This window comes from Mus musculus, chromosome 11, assembly GCF_000001635.26.
Source record: "Mus musculus strain C57BL/6J chromosome 11, GRCm38.p6 C57BL/6J".
Taxonomy (NCBI): domain Eukaryota; kingdom Metazoa; phylum Chordata; class Mammalia; order Rodentia; family Muridae; genus Mus; species Mus musculus.
The window spans coordinates 45,721,200-45,735,098 of NC_000077.6; the positions used below are offsets into that span (position 1 = coordinate 45,721,200).

Genomic DNA, 13,899 nt, shown 5'->3' on the forward strand with positions numbered 1-13,899 from the left:
TTCCCTTGATCACTGAGCTACTTCTGTGGATGGCAGCTGATGCTGTGTCCCAAAGCAGCGTCAGCTAGGAAGAAACTCCAGGTGAGGGGGTCCCATCAAGTTTCATTAGAGCGAATTTGCTAATGCTTCCTCCCCTTTAACCTCCTTACTGTCAAGACCCATTTATGAAACAGAAGGCTTAAGACTATAAAAGATTAATCAGGTTTTCTCTTTTCTTGAGAGGGTAAAAACACGGCTTCCTTCCAGGGTGCGCTTCATGATGCTATCGCTGCCTGTTCTGGGAAAGAGGAGCGTCTTCTACTAAATGAATGAACATTTTCTCTGGGTTTTATCTTCCTGGAGTCGTTCATAGCAGCAGGCAGCAGGCAGAGGAAGGAGACTGGCAGATCAGCGTCTCCCAATATGGTGGAGGAAGAAGGAAGGGAGAATGAAGTCTAAGACTGTGGCTCTCAGCTCGTAGGTCTCCACCCCTTTGAGTGCTACATATCAGATATTTACAGTATGACCAACAACAGGATCAAAACTACAGATATGAAGTGACAAGGAAAAAAATTGATGGTTGAGGGTCACCACAACATGAGGAACTGTTTTAAAGGGTTGTAGCCTTGGGAAGTTTCGAAGTGCTGCTCTAAGAGGACCATCTGCAAGTTTAAGGACAGAGACTGCAATATAATAGTAGCTCTCTCCTGCTAGTCAAAGAATGGGGAAGGGTGTTATTGTACAGATTAGGAATGCCTTGTGAGAAAGCAAGAAACTTTGAAGCAGGATTTAGAAAAGGTAACAGACAAGGTAACTCTGGAGCTAGGCATGGTAGTAGCAGCACACGCTTGCGATAGCACAGAAATGTTCGTGGAGATCCAGGGAGTAGATCAGAGGACCCAACAACAAAAGCCTCACCGCTGCAGCCATCTGATTCCCCATCAAAGTATCAATAGCATCTTCAGATGGTGCTGGGAAAGCTAATGTTCACATTTGGAAGAATGAAACTCAATCTCTATCTCTCACACTGTACAAAAATCAATTTTAATCAAATAGCTTAATGTATGGCATTAGTCTTTGCAAGTATAGGAAGATGGGGGGGGCACTTCAAGATATGGGAATGGGGACTGACCTTCTGAGAAGGATTCCAGTAGCTCAGGAAATACTAAGCACTAGCTAATAGGCAGCATCCAATTAAAAGATTCTGCACGGAAGAAGAAGCAATAGAGTGAAGACATATACTACAGGGTGTGAGGAAATTCTTCTAGCCATTCTCCCAGTAGAGAGTCAATATTTAGACTATACAATGAGCTTGAAACCCTGGCTTCGAAAGTAAAGTGCTTACAAAGTACAAGCATGAAGTTACAGCCCCAGAATCCATAAAGCTGCGCTTGCTGGTACTCAGTGGTAATCCCAGTGACACAGAGATGGATGACCCTTAGCTAGTCACCCAGCCCAGCCTGCTTGGAGAATCCTCCCACCTCCCAGCCAGTTAGAAACCTCGTCTGAAAAATACAGTGACACCTCGTAAGGAACACATGATGTTGGTGGTTGACCTCTGCCTACGTGCTCACACGCATGCACACGCACATGCAAATACACTCACTTTCTCCTTAAATATAGTCATCCTACATTGATTGCTCTCTTTACATCTTAACATTTTAATTCTAATTTCAACTGGTAATTGGCAACAGTCTGTTTCTCAAATCCCTATCTCCAAGTGAGGAGTCTGACCTGGCCTGCTCATTTGAATTGAAACCAATTCCGATAACAAATCATAGATCATTGACAAGCCCATAAATTTCTTAATAAAGATGGCCATCAGTGTGGTGGGGATGAAGTGGCCAGGGTGGGCTTTAAAGCAGAGCACAGCACCCTGCTCAAGTGGCAGCATTCCCTAACAAAGGCATTAAAGTAAGAAAGGTGAACTCTTTAATGTCCCCAGTTGGTTCCCACGAGGACTAGTAACTGTGATTAATGATGAAGGAATATACCTTTTTTAAGGTAGTTGTAAGAGAGCCTCCTTTGTTCCTGGACAGACTGACCACGTCCCTGCACAGTTTGGCCAAGACTCTCCCTGCAGCTGTTCATATAGGCTTATATACAATTCTCTATCAAGATAAGGCACAGATGTGTGAGAGATGGTGACACTAAGGGACACCTTCAGCCCAAATGGGAACTCTGGAGTGACCCAAAGGCTTTAACCCAAGAGAATGACCACTCAGATGTTCCTGCACTTTTCCAAGCGGATTGAGCCCGTTTTCAGGAGGTCAGCCACTCAGGAACACAAACATGCACACCGGCCATCTTCCCGTCCAGTCTCCCTTCCTTCTTTCCTTCTCTTTATTATTTATGATTCAGATTCACAAGCTCTCATTCAGACTGTGCAGACTGATTCCTAGAAATGCAACCTTAAAAAGATCTCCAGATTCACCAGTACGAACCAATGTTTTCTCCAGATTCACCAGGACGAACCAATGCTTTCTCCAGATTCACCAGTACGAACCAATGTTTTCTCCAGATTCACCAGGACGAACCAATGCTTTCTCCAGATTCACCAGTACGAACCAATGCTTTCTTCAGATTCACCAGTATGAACCAATGCTTTCTCCAGACCTTGTCCCTTCTCTGTGTCATGATTCTGTTGCCCTTCTTCTGTGACACAATCCCTGGCAAACACGACCAGACAGCAGGGAAATGGCAACATCAACAAGCCCATCCTTTGCTCCTTTGATTGTTTGGACCATGAACATCAATTGAACAAGTCTTTAGCTTCTAGATGCCCTGAACTTGGGGGGGGGGAGGGGGAGTTCCTTCTGAGCAATAAAAACAACTGCTGAAAACAACCAAGGAGTGAACCAGCCTCAGAAGAATGTCACTATCAGAAAAATGCAGTCAGCCACCAAAGTCAGACACAGAAGTTCCTCAAAGGGAAGGGACCATGGCTGTGCTTAAGATCTCAACAGAATCTGGATGGCAGTGGTGTTTCACGCCTTCAATCCCAGCACTGGGGAGACAGAGGCAGCGGGATCTCTGAATTTGAGGTCACCCTGATCTACAGAGTGAATCCAGGACAGGCAGGGCTTACACAGAGAAATCCTATATAAAAAACCCTCACCAGCAACACCATGAAGATGTCAAGTCTGCCAAGGTAATATAGAAATGCAATTAAAATAAAAATGAGTAGTAATACTTTTAAATATTTCTTATGGAAAATTAGATGAATAAATCTAGAATTTTATGTTATAAAAACTTTTGTGGGACCCGCCGAACTTAGGAAATTAGTCTGAACAGGTGAGAGGGAGCGCCAGAGAACCTGACAGCCTCTGGAACAGGCAGAAGCACAGAGGGGCTGAGGCAGCACCCTGCGTGGGCCGGGGACAGCCGGCCACCTTCCGGACCGGAGGACAGGTGCCCGCCCGGCTGGGGAGGCGGCCTAAGCCACAGCAGCAGCGGTCGCCATCTTGGTCCGGGACCCGCCGAACTTAGGAAATTAGTCTGAACAGGTGAGAGGGTGCGCCAGAGAACCTGACAGCCTCTGGAACAGGCAGAAGCACAGAGGGGCTGAGGCAGCACCCTGTGTGGGCCGGGGACAGCCGGCCACCTTCCGGACCGGTCCGGGACCCGCCGAACTTAGGAAATTAGTCTGAACAGGTGAGAGGGTGCGCCAGAGAACCTGACAGCTTCTGGAACAGGCGGAAGCACAGAGGCGAAGAGGCGCTGAGGCAGCACCCTGCGTGGGCCGGGGACAGCCGGCCACCTTCCGGACCAGAGGACAGGTGCCCACCCGGCTGGGGAGGCGGCCTAAGCCACAGCAGCAGCGGTCGCCATCTTGGTCCGGGACCCGCCGAACTTAGGAAATTAGTCTGAACAGGTGAGAGGGAGCGCCAGAGAACCTGACAGCCTCTGGAACAGGCAGAAGCACAGAGGGGCTGAGGCAGCACCCTGCGTGGGCCGGGGACAGCCGGCCACCTTCCGGACCGGAGGACAGGTGCCCGCCCGGCTGGGGAGGCGGCCTAAGCCACAGCAGCAGCGGTCGCCATCTTGGTCCGGGACCCGCCGAACTTAGGAAATTAGTCTGAACAGGTGAGAGGGTGCGCCAGAGAACCTGACAGCCTCTGGAACAGGCAGAAGCACAGAGGGGCTGAGGCAGCACCCTGTGTGGGCCGGGGACAGCCGGCCACCTTCCGGACCGGAGGACAGGTGCCCGCCCGGCTGGGGAGGCGACCTAAGCCACAGCAGCAGCGGTCGCCATCTTGGTCCGGGACCCGCCGAACTTAGGAAATTAGTCTGAACAGGTGAGAGGGTGCACCAGAGAACCTGACAGCTTCTGGAACAGGCGGAAGCACAGAGGCGCTGAGGCAGCACCCTGTGTGGGCCGGGGACAGCCGGCCACCTTCCGGACCAGAGGACAGGTGCCCACCCGGCTGGGGAGGCGGCCTAAGCCACAGCAGCAGCGGTCGCCATCTTGGTCCGGGACCCGCCGAACTTAGGAAATTAGTCTGAACAGGTGAGAGGGTGCGCCAGAAAACCTGACAGCTTCTGGAACAGGCAGAAGCACAGAGGCGCTGAGGCAGCACCCTGTGTGGGCCGGGGACAGCCGGCCACCTTCCGGACCAGAGGACAGGTGCCCGCCCGGCTGGGGAGGCGACCTAAGCCACAGCAGCAGCGGTCGCCATCTTGGTCCGGGACCCGCCGAACTTAGGGAATTAGTCTGAACAGGTGAGAGGGTGCGCCAGAGAACCTGACAGCTTCTGGAACAGGCGGAAGCACAGAGGCGCTGAGGCAGCACCCTTTGTGGGCCGGGGACAGCCAGCCACCGTCCGGACCGGAGGACAGGTGCCCGTCCGGCTGGGGAGGCGGCCTAAGCCACAGCAGCAGCAGTCGCCATCTTGGTCCGAGACCCGCCGAACTTAGGAAATTAGTCTGAACAGGTGAGAGGGTGCGCCAGAGAACCTGACAGCTTCTGGAACAGGCAGAAGCACAGAGGCGCTGAGGCAGCACCCTGTGTGGGCCGGGGACAGCCGGCCACCTTCCGGACCGGAGGACAGGTGCCCACCCGACAGGGGAGGCGGCCTAAGCCACAGCAGCAGCGGTCGCCATCTTGGTCCCGGGACTCCAAGGAACTTAGGAATTTAGTCTGCTTAGGTGAGAGTCTGTACCACCTGGGAACTGCCAAAGCAACACAGTGTCTGAGAAAGGTCCTGTTTTGGGCCTTCTTCTTCGGCCAGGAGGAGGTCCAAATACAAGATATCTGCGCACCTTCCCTGTAAGAGAGCTTGCCAGCAGAGAGTGCTCTGAGCACTGAAACTCAGAGGAGAGAATCTGTCTCCCAGGTCTGCTGATAGACGGTAACAGAATCACCAGAAGAACAATCTCTAAACAGAGTCAACTATAACTACTAACTCCAGAGATTACCAGATGGCGAAAGGTAAACGGAGGAATCTTACTAACAGGAACCAAGACCACTCACCATCACCAGAACCCAGCACACCCACTTCGCCCAGTCCAGGGAACCCCAACACACCTGAGAACCTAGACCTAGATTTAAAAGCATATCTCATGATGATGGTAGAGGACATCAAGAAGGACTTTAATAAATCACTTAAAGAAATACAGGAGAACACTGCTAAAGAGTTACAAGTCCTTAAAGAAAAACAGGAAAACACAATCAAACAGGTAGAAGTCCTTACAGAAAAAGAGGAAAAAACATACAAACAGGTGATGGAAATGAACAAAACCATACTAGACCTAAAAAGGGAAGTAGACACAATAAAGAAAACTCAAAGCGAGGCAACTCTAGAGATAGAAACCCTAGGAAAGAAATCTGGAACCATAGATTTGAGCATCAGCAACAGAATACAAGAGATGGAAGAGAGAATCTCAGGTGCAGAAGATTCCATAGAGAACATCGGCACAACAATCAAAGAAAATGGAAAATGCAAAAAGATCCTAACTCAAAATATCCAGGAAATCCAGGACACAATAAGAAGACCAAACGTACGGATAATAGGAGTGGATGAGAATGAAGATTTTCAACTCAAAGGTCCAGCAAACATCTTCAACAAAATTATTGAAGAAAACTTCCCAAATCTAAAGAATGAGATGCATATGAACATACAAGAAGCCTACAGAACTCCAAATAGACTGGACCAGAAAAGAAATTCCTCCCGACACATAATAATCAGAACATCAAATGCACTAAATAAAGATAGAATACTAAAAGCAGTAAGGGAAAAAGGTCAAGTAACATATAAAGGCAAGCCTATCAGAATTACACCAGATTTTTCACCAGAGACTATGAAAGCCAGAAGAGCCTGGACAGATGTTATACAGATACTAAGAGAACACAAACTGCAGCCCAGGCTACTATACCCAGCCAAACTCTCAATTATCATAGAGGGAGAAACCAAAGTATTCCACGACAAAACCAAATTCACGCATTATCTCTCCACGAATCCAGCCCTTCAAAGGATAATAACAGAAAAAAACCAATACAAGAACGGGAACAACGCCCTAGAAAAAACAAGAAGGTAATCCCTCAACAAACATAAAAGAAGACAGCCACAAGAACAGAATGCCACCTTTAACAACTAAAATAACAGGAAGCAACAATTACTTTTCCTTAATATCTCTTAACATCAATGGTCTCAACTCGCCAATAAAAAGACATAGACTAACAAACTGGCTACACAAACAAGACCCAACATTTTGCTGCTTACAGGAAACTCATCTCAGAGAAAAAGATAGACACTACCTCAGAATGAAAGGCTGGAAAACAATTTTCCAAGCAAATGGTATGAAGAAACAAGCAGGAGTAGCCATCCTAATATCTGATAAGATTGACTTCCAACCCAAAGTCATCAAAAAAGACAAGGAGGGACACTTCATTCTCATCAAAGGTAAAATCCTCCAAGAGGAACTCTCAATTCTGAATATCTATGCTCCAAATACAAGAGCAGCCACATTCACTAAAGAAACTTTAGTAAAGCTCAAAGCACACATTGCGCCTCACACAATAATAGTGGGAGACTTCAACACACCACTTTCACCAATGGACAGATCATGGAAACAGAAACTAAACAGGGACACACTGAAACTAACAGAAGTGATGAAACAAATGGATCTGACAGATATCTACAGAACATTTTTCCCTAAAACAAAAGGATATACCTTCTTCTCAGCACCTCATGGTACCTTCTCCAAAATTGACCACATAATAGGTCACAAATCAGGCCTCAACAGATTCAAAAATATTGAAATTGTCCCATGTATCCTATCAGATCACCATGCACTAAGGCTGATCTTCAATAACAAAATAAATAACAGAAAGCCAACATTCACATGGAAACTGAACAACACTCTTCTCAATGATACCTTGGTCAAGGAAGGAATAAAGAAAGAAATTAAAGACTTTTTAGAGTTTAATGAAAATGAAGCCACAACGTACCCAAACCTTTGGGACACAATGAAAGCATTTCTAAGAGGGAAACTCATAGCTATGAGTGCCTTCAAGAAAAAACGGGAGAGAGCACATACTAGCAGCTTGACAACACATCTAAAAGCTCTAGAAAAAAAGGAAGCAAATTCACCCAAGAGGAGTAGACGGCAGGAAATAATCAAACTCAGGGGTGAAATCAACCAAGTGGAAACAAGAAGAACTATTCAAAGAATTAACCAAACGAGGAGTTGGTTCTTTGAGAAAATCAACAAGATAGATAAACCCTTAGCTAGACTCACTAAAGGGCACAGGGACAAAATCCTAATTAACAAAATCAGAAATGAAAAGGGAGACATAACAACAGATCCTGAAGAAATCCAAAACACCATCAGATCCTTCTACAAAAGGCTATACTCAACAAAACTGGAAAACCTGGACGAAATGGACAAATTTCTGGACAGATACCAGGTACCAAAGTTGAATCAGGATCAAGTAGACCTTCTAAACAGTCCCATATCCCCTAAAGAAATAGAAGCAGTTATTAATAGTCTCCCAGCCAAAAAAAGCCCAGGACCAGACGGGTTTAGTGCAGAGTTCTATCAGACCTTCAAAGAAGATCTAACTCCAGTTCTGCACAAACTTTTTCACAAGATAGAAGTAGAAGGTATTCTACCCAACTCATTTTATGAAGCCACTATTACTCTGATACCTAAACCACAGAAAGATCCAACAAAGATAGAGAACTTCAGACCAATTTCTCTTATGAACATCGATGCAAAAATCCTTAATAAAATTCTCGCTAACCGAATCCAAGAACACATTAAAGCAATCATCCATCCTGACCAAGTAGGTTTTATTCCAGGGATGCAGGGATGGTTTAATATACGAAAATCCATCAATGTAATCCATTATATAAACAAACTCAAAGACAAAAACCACATGATCATCTCGTTAGATGCAGAAAAAGCATTTGACAAGATCCAACACCCATTCATGATAAAAGTTCTGGAAAGATCAGGAATTCAAGGCCAATACCTAAACATGATAAAAGCAATCTACAGCAAACCAGTAGCCAACATCAAAGTAAATGGAGAGAAGCTGGAAGCAATCCCACTAAAATCAGGGACTAGACAAGGCTGCCCACTTTCTCCCTACCTTTTCAACATAGTACTTGAAGTATTAGCCAGAGCAATTCGACAACAAAAGGAGATCAAGGGGATACAAATTGGAAAAGAGGAAGTCAAAATATCACTTTTTGCAGATGATATGATAGTATATATAAGTGACCCTAAAAATTCCAACAGAGAACTCCTAAACCTGATAAACAGCTTCGGTGAAGTAGCTGGATATAAAATTAACTCAAACAAGTCAATGGCCTTTCTCTACACAAAGAATAAACAGGCTGAGAAAGAAATTAGGGAAACAACACCCTTCTCAATAGCCACAAATAATATAAAATATCTCGGCGTGACTCTAACGAAGGAAGTGAAAGATCTGTATGATAAAAACTTCAAGTCCCTGAAGAAAGAAATTAAAGAAGATCTCAGAAGATGGAAAGATCTCCCATGCTCATGGATTGGCAGGACCAACATTGTAAAAATGGCTATCTTGCCAAAAGCAATCTACAGATTCAATGCAATCCCCATTAAAATTCCAACTCAATTCTTCAACGAATTAGAAGGAGCAATTTGCAAATTCATCTGGAATAACAAAAAACCGAGGATAGCAAAAACTCTTCTCAAGGATAAAAGAACCTCTGGTGGAATCACCATGCCTGACCTAAAGCTTTACTACAGAGCAATTGTGATAAAAACTGCATGGTACTGGTATAGAGACAGACAAGTGGACCAATGGAATAGAATTGAAGACCCAGAAATGAACCCACACACCTATGGTCACTTGATCTTCGACAAGGGAGCCAAAACCATCCAGTGGAAGAAAGACAGCATTTTCAACAATTGGTGCTGGCACAACTGGTTGTTATCATGTAGAAGAATGCGAATCGATCCATACTTATCTCCTTGTACTAAGGTCAAATCTAAGTGGATCAAGGAACTTCACATAAAACCAGAGACACTGAAACTTATAGAGGAGAAAGTGGGGAAAAGCCTTGAAGATATGGGCACAGGGGAAAAATTCCTGAACAGAACAGCAATGGCTTGTGCTGTAAGATCGAGAATTGACAAATGGGACCTAATGAAACTCCAAAGTTTCTGCAAGGCAAAAGACACTGTCTATAAGACAAAAAGACCACCAACAGACTGGGAAAGGATCTTTACCTATCCTAAATCAGATAGGGGACTAATATCCAACATATATAAAGAACTCAAGAAGGTGGACCTCAGAAAATCAAATAACCCCCTTAAAAAATGGGGCTCAGAACTGAACAAAGAATTCTCACCTGAGGAATACCGAATGGCAGAGAAGCACCTGAAAAAATGTTCAACATCCTTAATCATCAGGGAAATGCAAATCAAAACAACCCTGAGATTCCACCTCACACCAGTGAGAATGGCTAAGATCAAAAATTCAGGTGACAGCAGATGCTGGCGAGGATGTGGAGAAAGAGGAACACTCCTCCATTGTTGGTGGAATTGCAGGCTTGTACAACCACTCTGGAAATCAGTCTGGCGGTTCCTCAGAAAATTGGACATAGTACTACCGGAGGATCCAGCAATACCTCTCCTGGGCATATATCCAGAAGAAGCCCCAACTGGTAAGAAGGACACATGCTCCACTATGTTCATAGCAGCCTTATTTATAATAGCCAGAAACTGGAAAGAACCCAGATGCCCCTCAACAGAGGAATGGATACAGAAAATGTGGTACATCTACACAATGGAGTACTACTCAGCTATTAAAAAGAATGAATTTATGAAATTCCTAGCCAAATGGATGGACCTGGAGAGCATCATCCTGAGTGAGGTAACACAATCACAAAGGAACTCACACAATATGTACTCACTGATAAGTGGATACTAGCCCAAAACCTAGGATACCCACGATATAAGATACAATTTCCTAAACACATGAAACTCAAGAAAAATGAAGACTGAAGTGTGGACACTATGCCCCTCCTTAGAAGTGGGAACAAAACACCCATGGAAGGAGTTACAGAAACAAAGTTTGGAGCTGAGATGAAAGGATGGACCATGTAGAGACTGCCATATCCAGGGATCCACCCCATAATCAGCATCCAAACGCTGACACCATTGCATATACTAGCAAGATTTTATCGAAAGGACCCAGATGTAGCTGTCTCTTGTGAGACTATGCCGGGGCCTAGCAAACACAGAAGTGGATGCTCACAGTCAGCTAATGGATGGATCACAGGGCTCCCAATGGAGGAGCTAGAGAAAGTACCCAAGGAGCTAAAGGGATCTTCAACCCTATAGGTGGAACAACATTATGAACTAACCAGTACCCCTGAGCTCTTGACTCTAGCTGCATATGTATCAAAAGATGGCCTAGTCGGCCATCACTGGAAAGAGAGGCCCATTGGACACGCAGACTTTGTGTGCCCCGGTACAGGGGAACACCAGGGCCAAAGGGGGGGAGTGGGTGGGTAGGGGAGTGGGGGTGGGTGGGTAAGGGGGACTTTTGGTATAGCATTGGAAATGTAAATGAGCTAAATACCTAATAAAAAATGGAAAAAAAATATAAGAGAAAAAAAAAAAAAAGAAAATACTATGGAACTACAAAAAAAAAAAAAAAAAAAAAAAACTTTTGTGTTAAAATAATAAAAGTGATGAGGGCAAATTAGCCCTGACATATATGAAAATATAAAATTACATTAATTAAAGCAACATAATACAGGGCCATAAATACACATGCTGGTGGAACCTAAAAATATATTGAAACTTAATATATGCTAAAGAAGTATTATTTCTAAAATGTCATACACACAATGGGTCGCCATTTAGAGGGGAAAAATCAAATCCACTCCTCTAACTATAAGGCAAAATAAATCACAGATGTAACAAATATTTAGATGTAAAATATGATAACCACAAAACTCTTCTAGAAAACAGTGAAAGAGATTCTTGTCTAGTCTTAGAGTTGGGCGGGGAAGGCCTCCTAACTAAGGCATGTGAGTCAGAAGTCAGTGAAGAAAACCACTTTTGGTTTGGTTTGAGACAAAATGTACATAGCACAGGCTGGAATGGAACTTGCCATCCTCCTGTCTCTATCTCCAAAGCACTGGGATTATAAGTGTGCACCAACACACTCAGATATAAAAAAAAAAAAAAACTCTTAAATTTGAATACACACACACACACACACACACACACACACACACACGAGAAAAAAATTAAATCTTTCACAACAAAGACTTTCACAGGCAAACTAGAGATTACATGATGAGTAAAACAAGAATCCACTTCGTAGCACATAAAGACCGCCACCAACACCTTAATGGATACAAACAAATGGTCCAGAAAACAGCAAGCTAAAGAGTCTTAAAACTTCTGTTGGGTGTGCTGAGCATCTTCCTTAATCCCAGCACTAGGGAGGTAGAAGCAGGCAGATCTCTGAGTTCTAGCCTCTGGAGTAAGTTCTAGGACACCCAGGGTTACCCAGAAAAACCCTAACTCAAAACACCCTGAGCCAAATTAAAAAGATTTTACCAATTTCATTTATTTTAAAAAAAACTCAATTTGTTTCCTTTTGTGCAGCCTTGGCTATCTTAGAACTCACTGTGTAGACCAGGCTGGCCTCAGACTCCGAGATCTGCCTGCCTTTTCCTTCTGAGTGCTAGGATTAAGGGTGTGGCCCATCAGTACCCAGCAGAAGGCTCAATCTTAATATAAGTATGGTTAAAGCTATAATGAAATGTCACTTTTTCATCTATCAAAGTGTGCACACATAGAAGCTTCATTTGTTTCTTGGTCTGAGACAAAGTCTTACTCTGCCAGAGTCACCTCCAACTCTGCATCCTCCTGCCCCAGCTTCAAGAGTTCTGGGACTATTGGTGTGTGTCAGCACATCATAATCTACCCACACAAGTTTGATATTCTGTGTTGCTAAGGATGCTGTGCAGCAGGTAACCTCATACATCGCTAGCATAAGTACAGAAAGCAATACTGACTGACGTTCTAAGTGTATGCACTGCGGGCAGTTCAAAAGCCCTGGTGTTACAAAAGTCAGCAAACTTTTCCTATGAAGGTCCAAAAAATAAATCCTTCACAATGTGGAGCCGTTGTGGTCTCTGTTCCAACAATTCTGCTGTCACTGTAGTGTGAAGTTAGCCCCCGATGTCAGATGTATGTCTGGGCATGCTGTGGTCTAATAAAAACGCTTATAATACAGACTGTAGATGGACATGGCCTAAGGGTCCTAGTTTATCAGCTCCACACTAGGATGCAGTAGGTACCGCAAGGGTAAGTACTTCCTCACTGTGACACAGACCACAGGCTCTCTCCAGTTACTTTCCTATAGTAAAACCCGTATGGCTAGTAAATGGATGTGAACACAGACTTGGGAGTCAAGGGTTGCATTTTGAAGCCCTCTTTGATGTTCGTGAGCCATTTAGCCAAATGTCTCCTCCCGGTCTGTAACACGAGCTGCATGTCCAACTTCTCGCTCATGTGCTGAAGGAAACTCTGTTGCTGCTACTCTGTTCTTTCTTCCATCCTCGATGAGTAAAGACAGCGACCAGGATGAAGTCACACACACTGTACACATAATGATGAAGCTGCCATCAGCCAGGATCCCCTGAATGATCTGAGTAGCACAGAGTGACTGAGCCCTACAAATACTAAAGAGTGTTTCAAATTTGACCAGAGGGGAGAGTCTTTTTTTTTTCTTAATAACCTCCTGAGAAGTTAGCGTTCCTGATAGAATGCTTAAGCAATTTTCTGTGAACTTTAACAGGATTAAGGTTTGCTCTGGGAAGCCAATTACCCACATGTCCAATTACCCACACACACAATTGCCAACTGTCAGTCAAGGTTCTACTGACCCTTAGCCAGACTTTCCGTTCTACATCTGACAATGATCATCTATCCACACTCTCCCTACCCCATAAAATGTCCCTGCCAAGTGTGAATCCGGGGAAGGGGCCACCCAGGTCATTTTGCTTATACTCTTAATTCTGATACGACTTTGGTACGTGCTTCCAAAGTTTTCTGCCGTCTTTTGGAATGCCTGGAACCCACAGCACAATCAGAAATAAATTCATTTCTCTTGGTGTCATTGAGATTTTTTTTTTATCTATTGCCTCAGCTAAATAAATCTACCATGCTAGATTCACACTTTAGAAACGTGCTTGAATTTGCTAACTGCTCACTAGGTGCTGAAGCCTACACTAAACACTTCCCATATATTAGCTGACAGACAACACTTCCCCACAGTGAAGATCCCATAACTAGGGCTGGTTACCCAAGCAGGAAGTGGCTCCACTTATGAGAGAGGTCATAGCAGCAATGACAATACCAGCCAGCATTTCCAGGATGCTCACAGTATGCCAAGCACCAGAA

General features: G+C 44.6%; 1 long non-coding RNA gene across 2 annotated transcripts in view; it reads right to left on the minus strand.

The window, feature by feature from the left end:
• The window catches only part of Gm39816, a 91,974-nt gene that overhangs the window by 60,230 nt on the left and 17,845 nt on the right, over positions 1-13,899 (minus strand). The window lies entirely within an intron of this gene.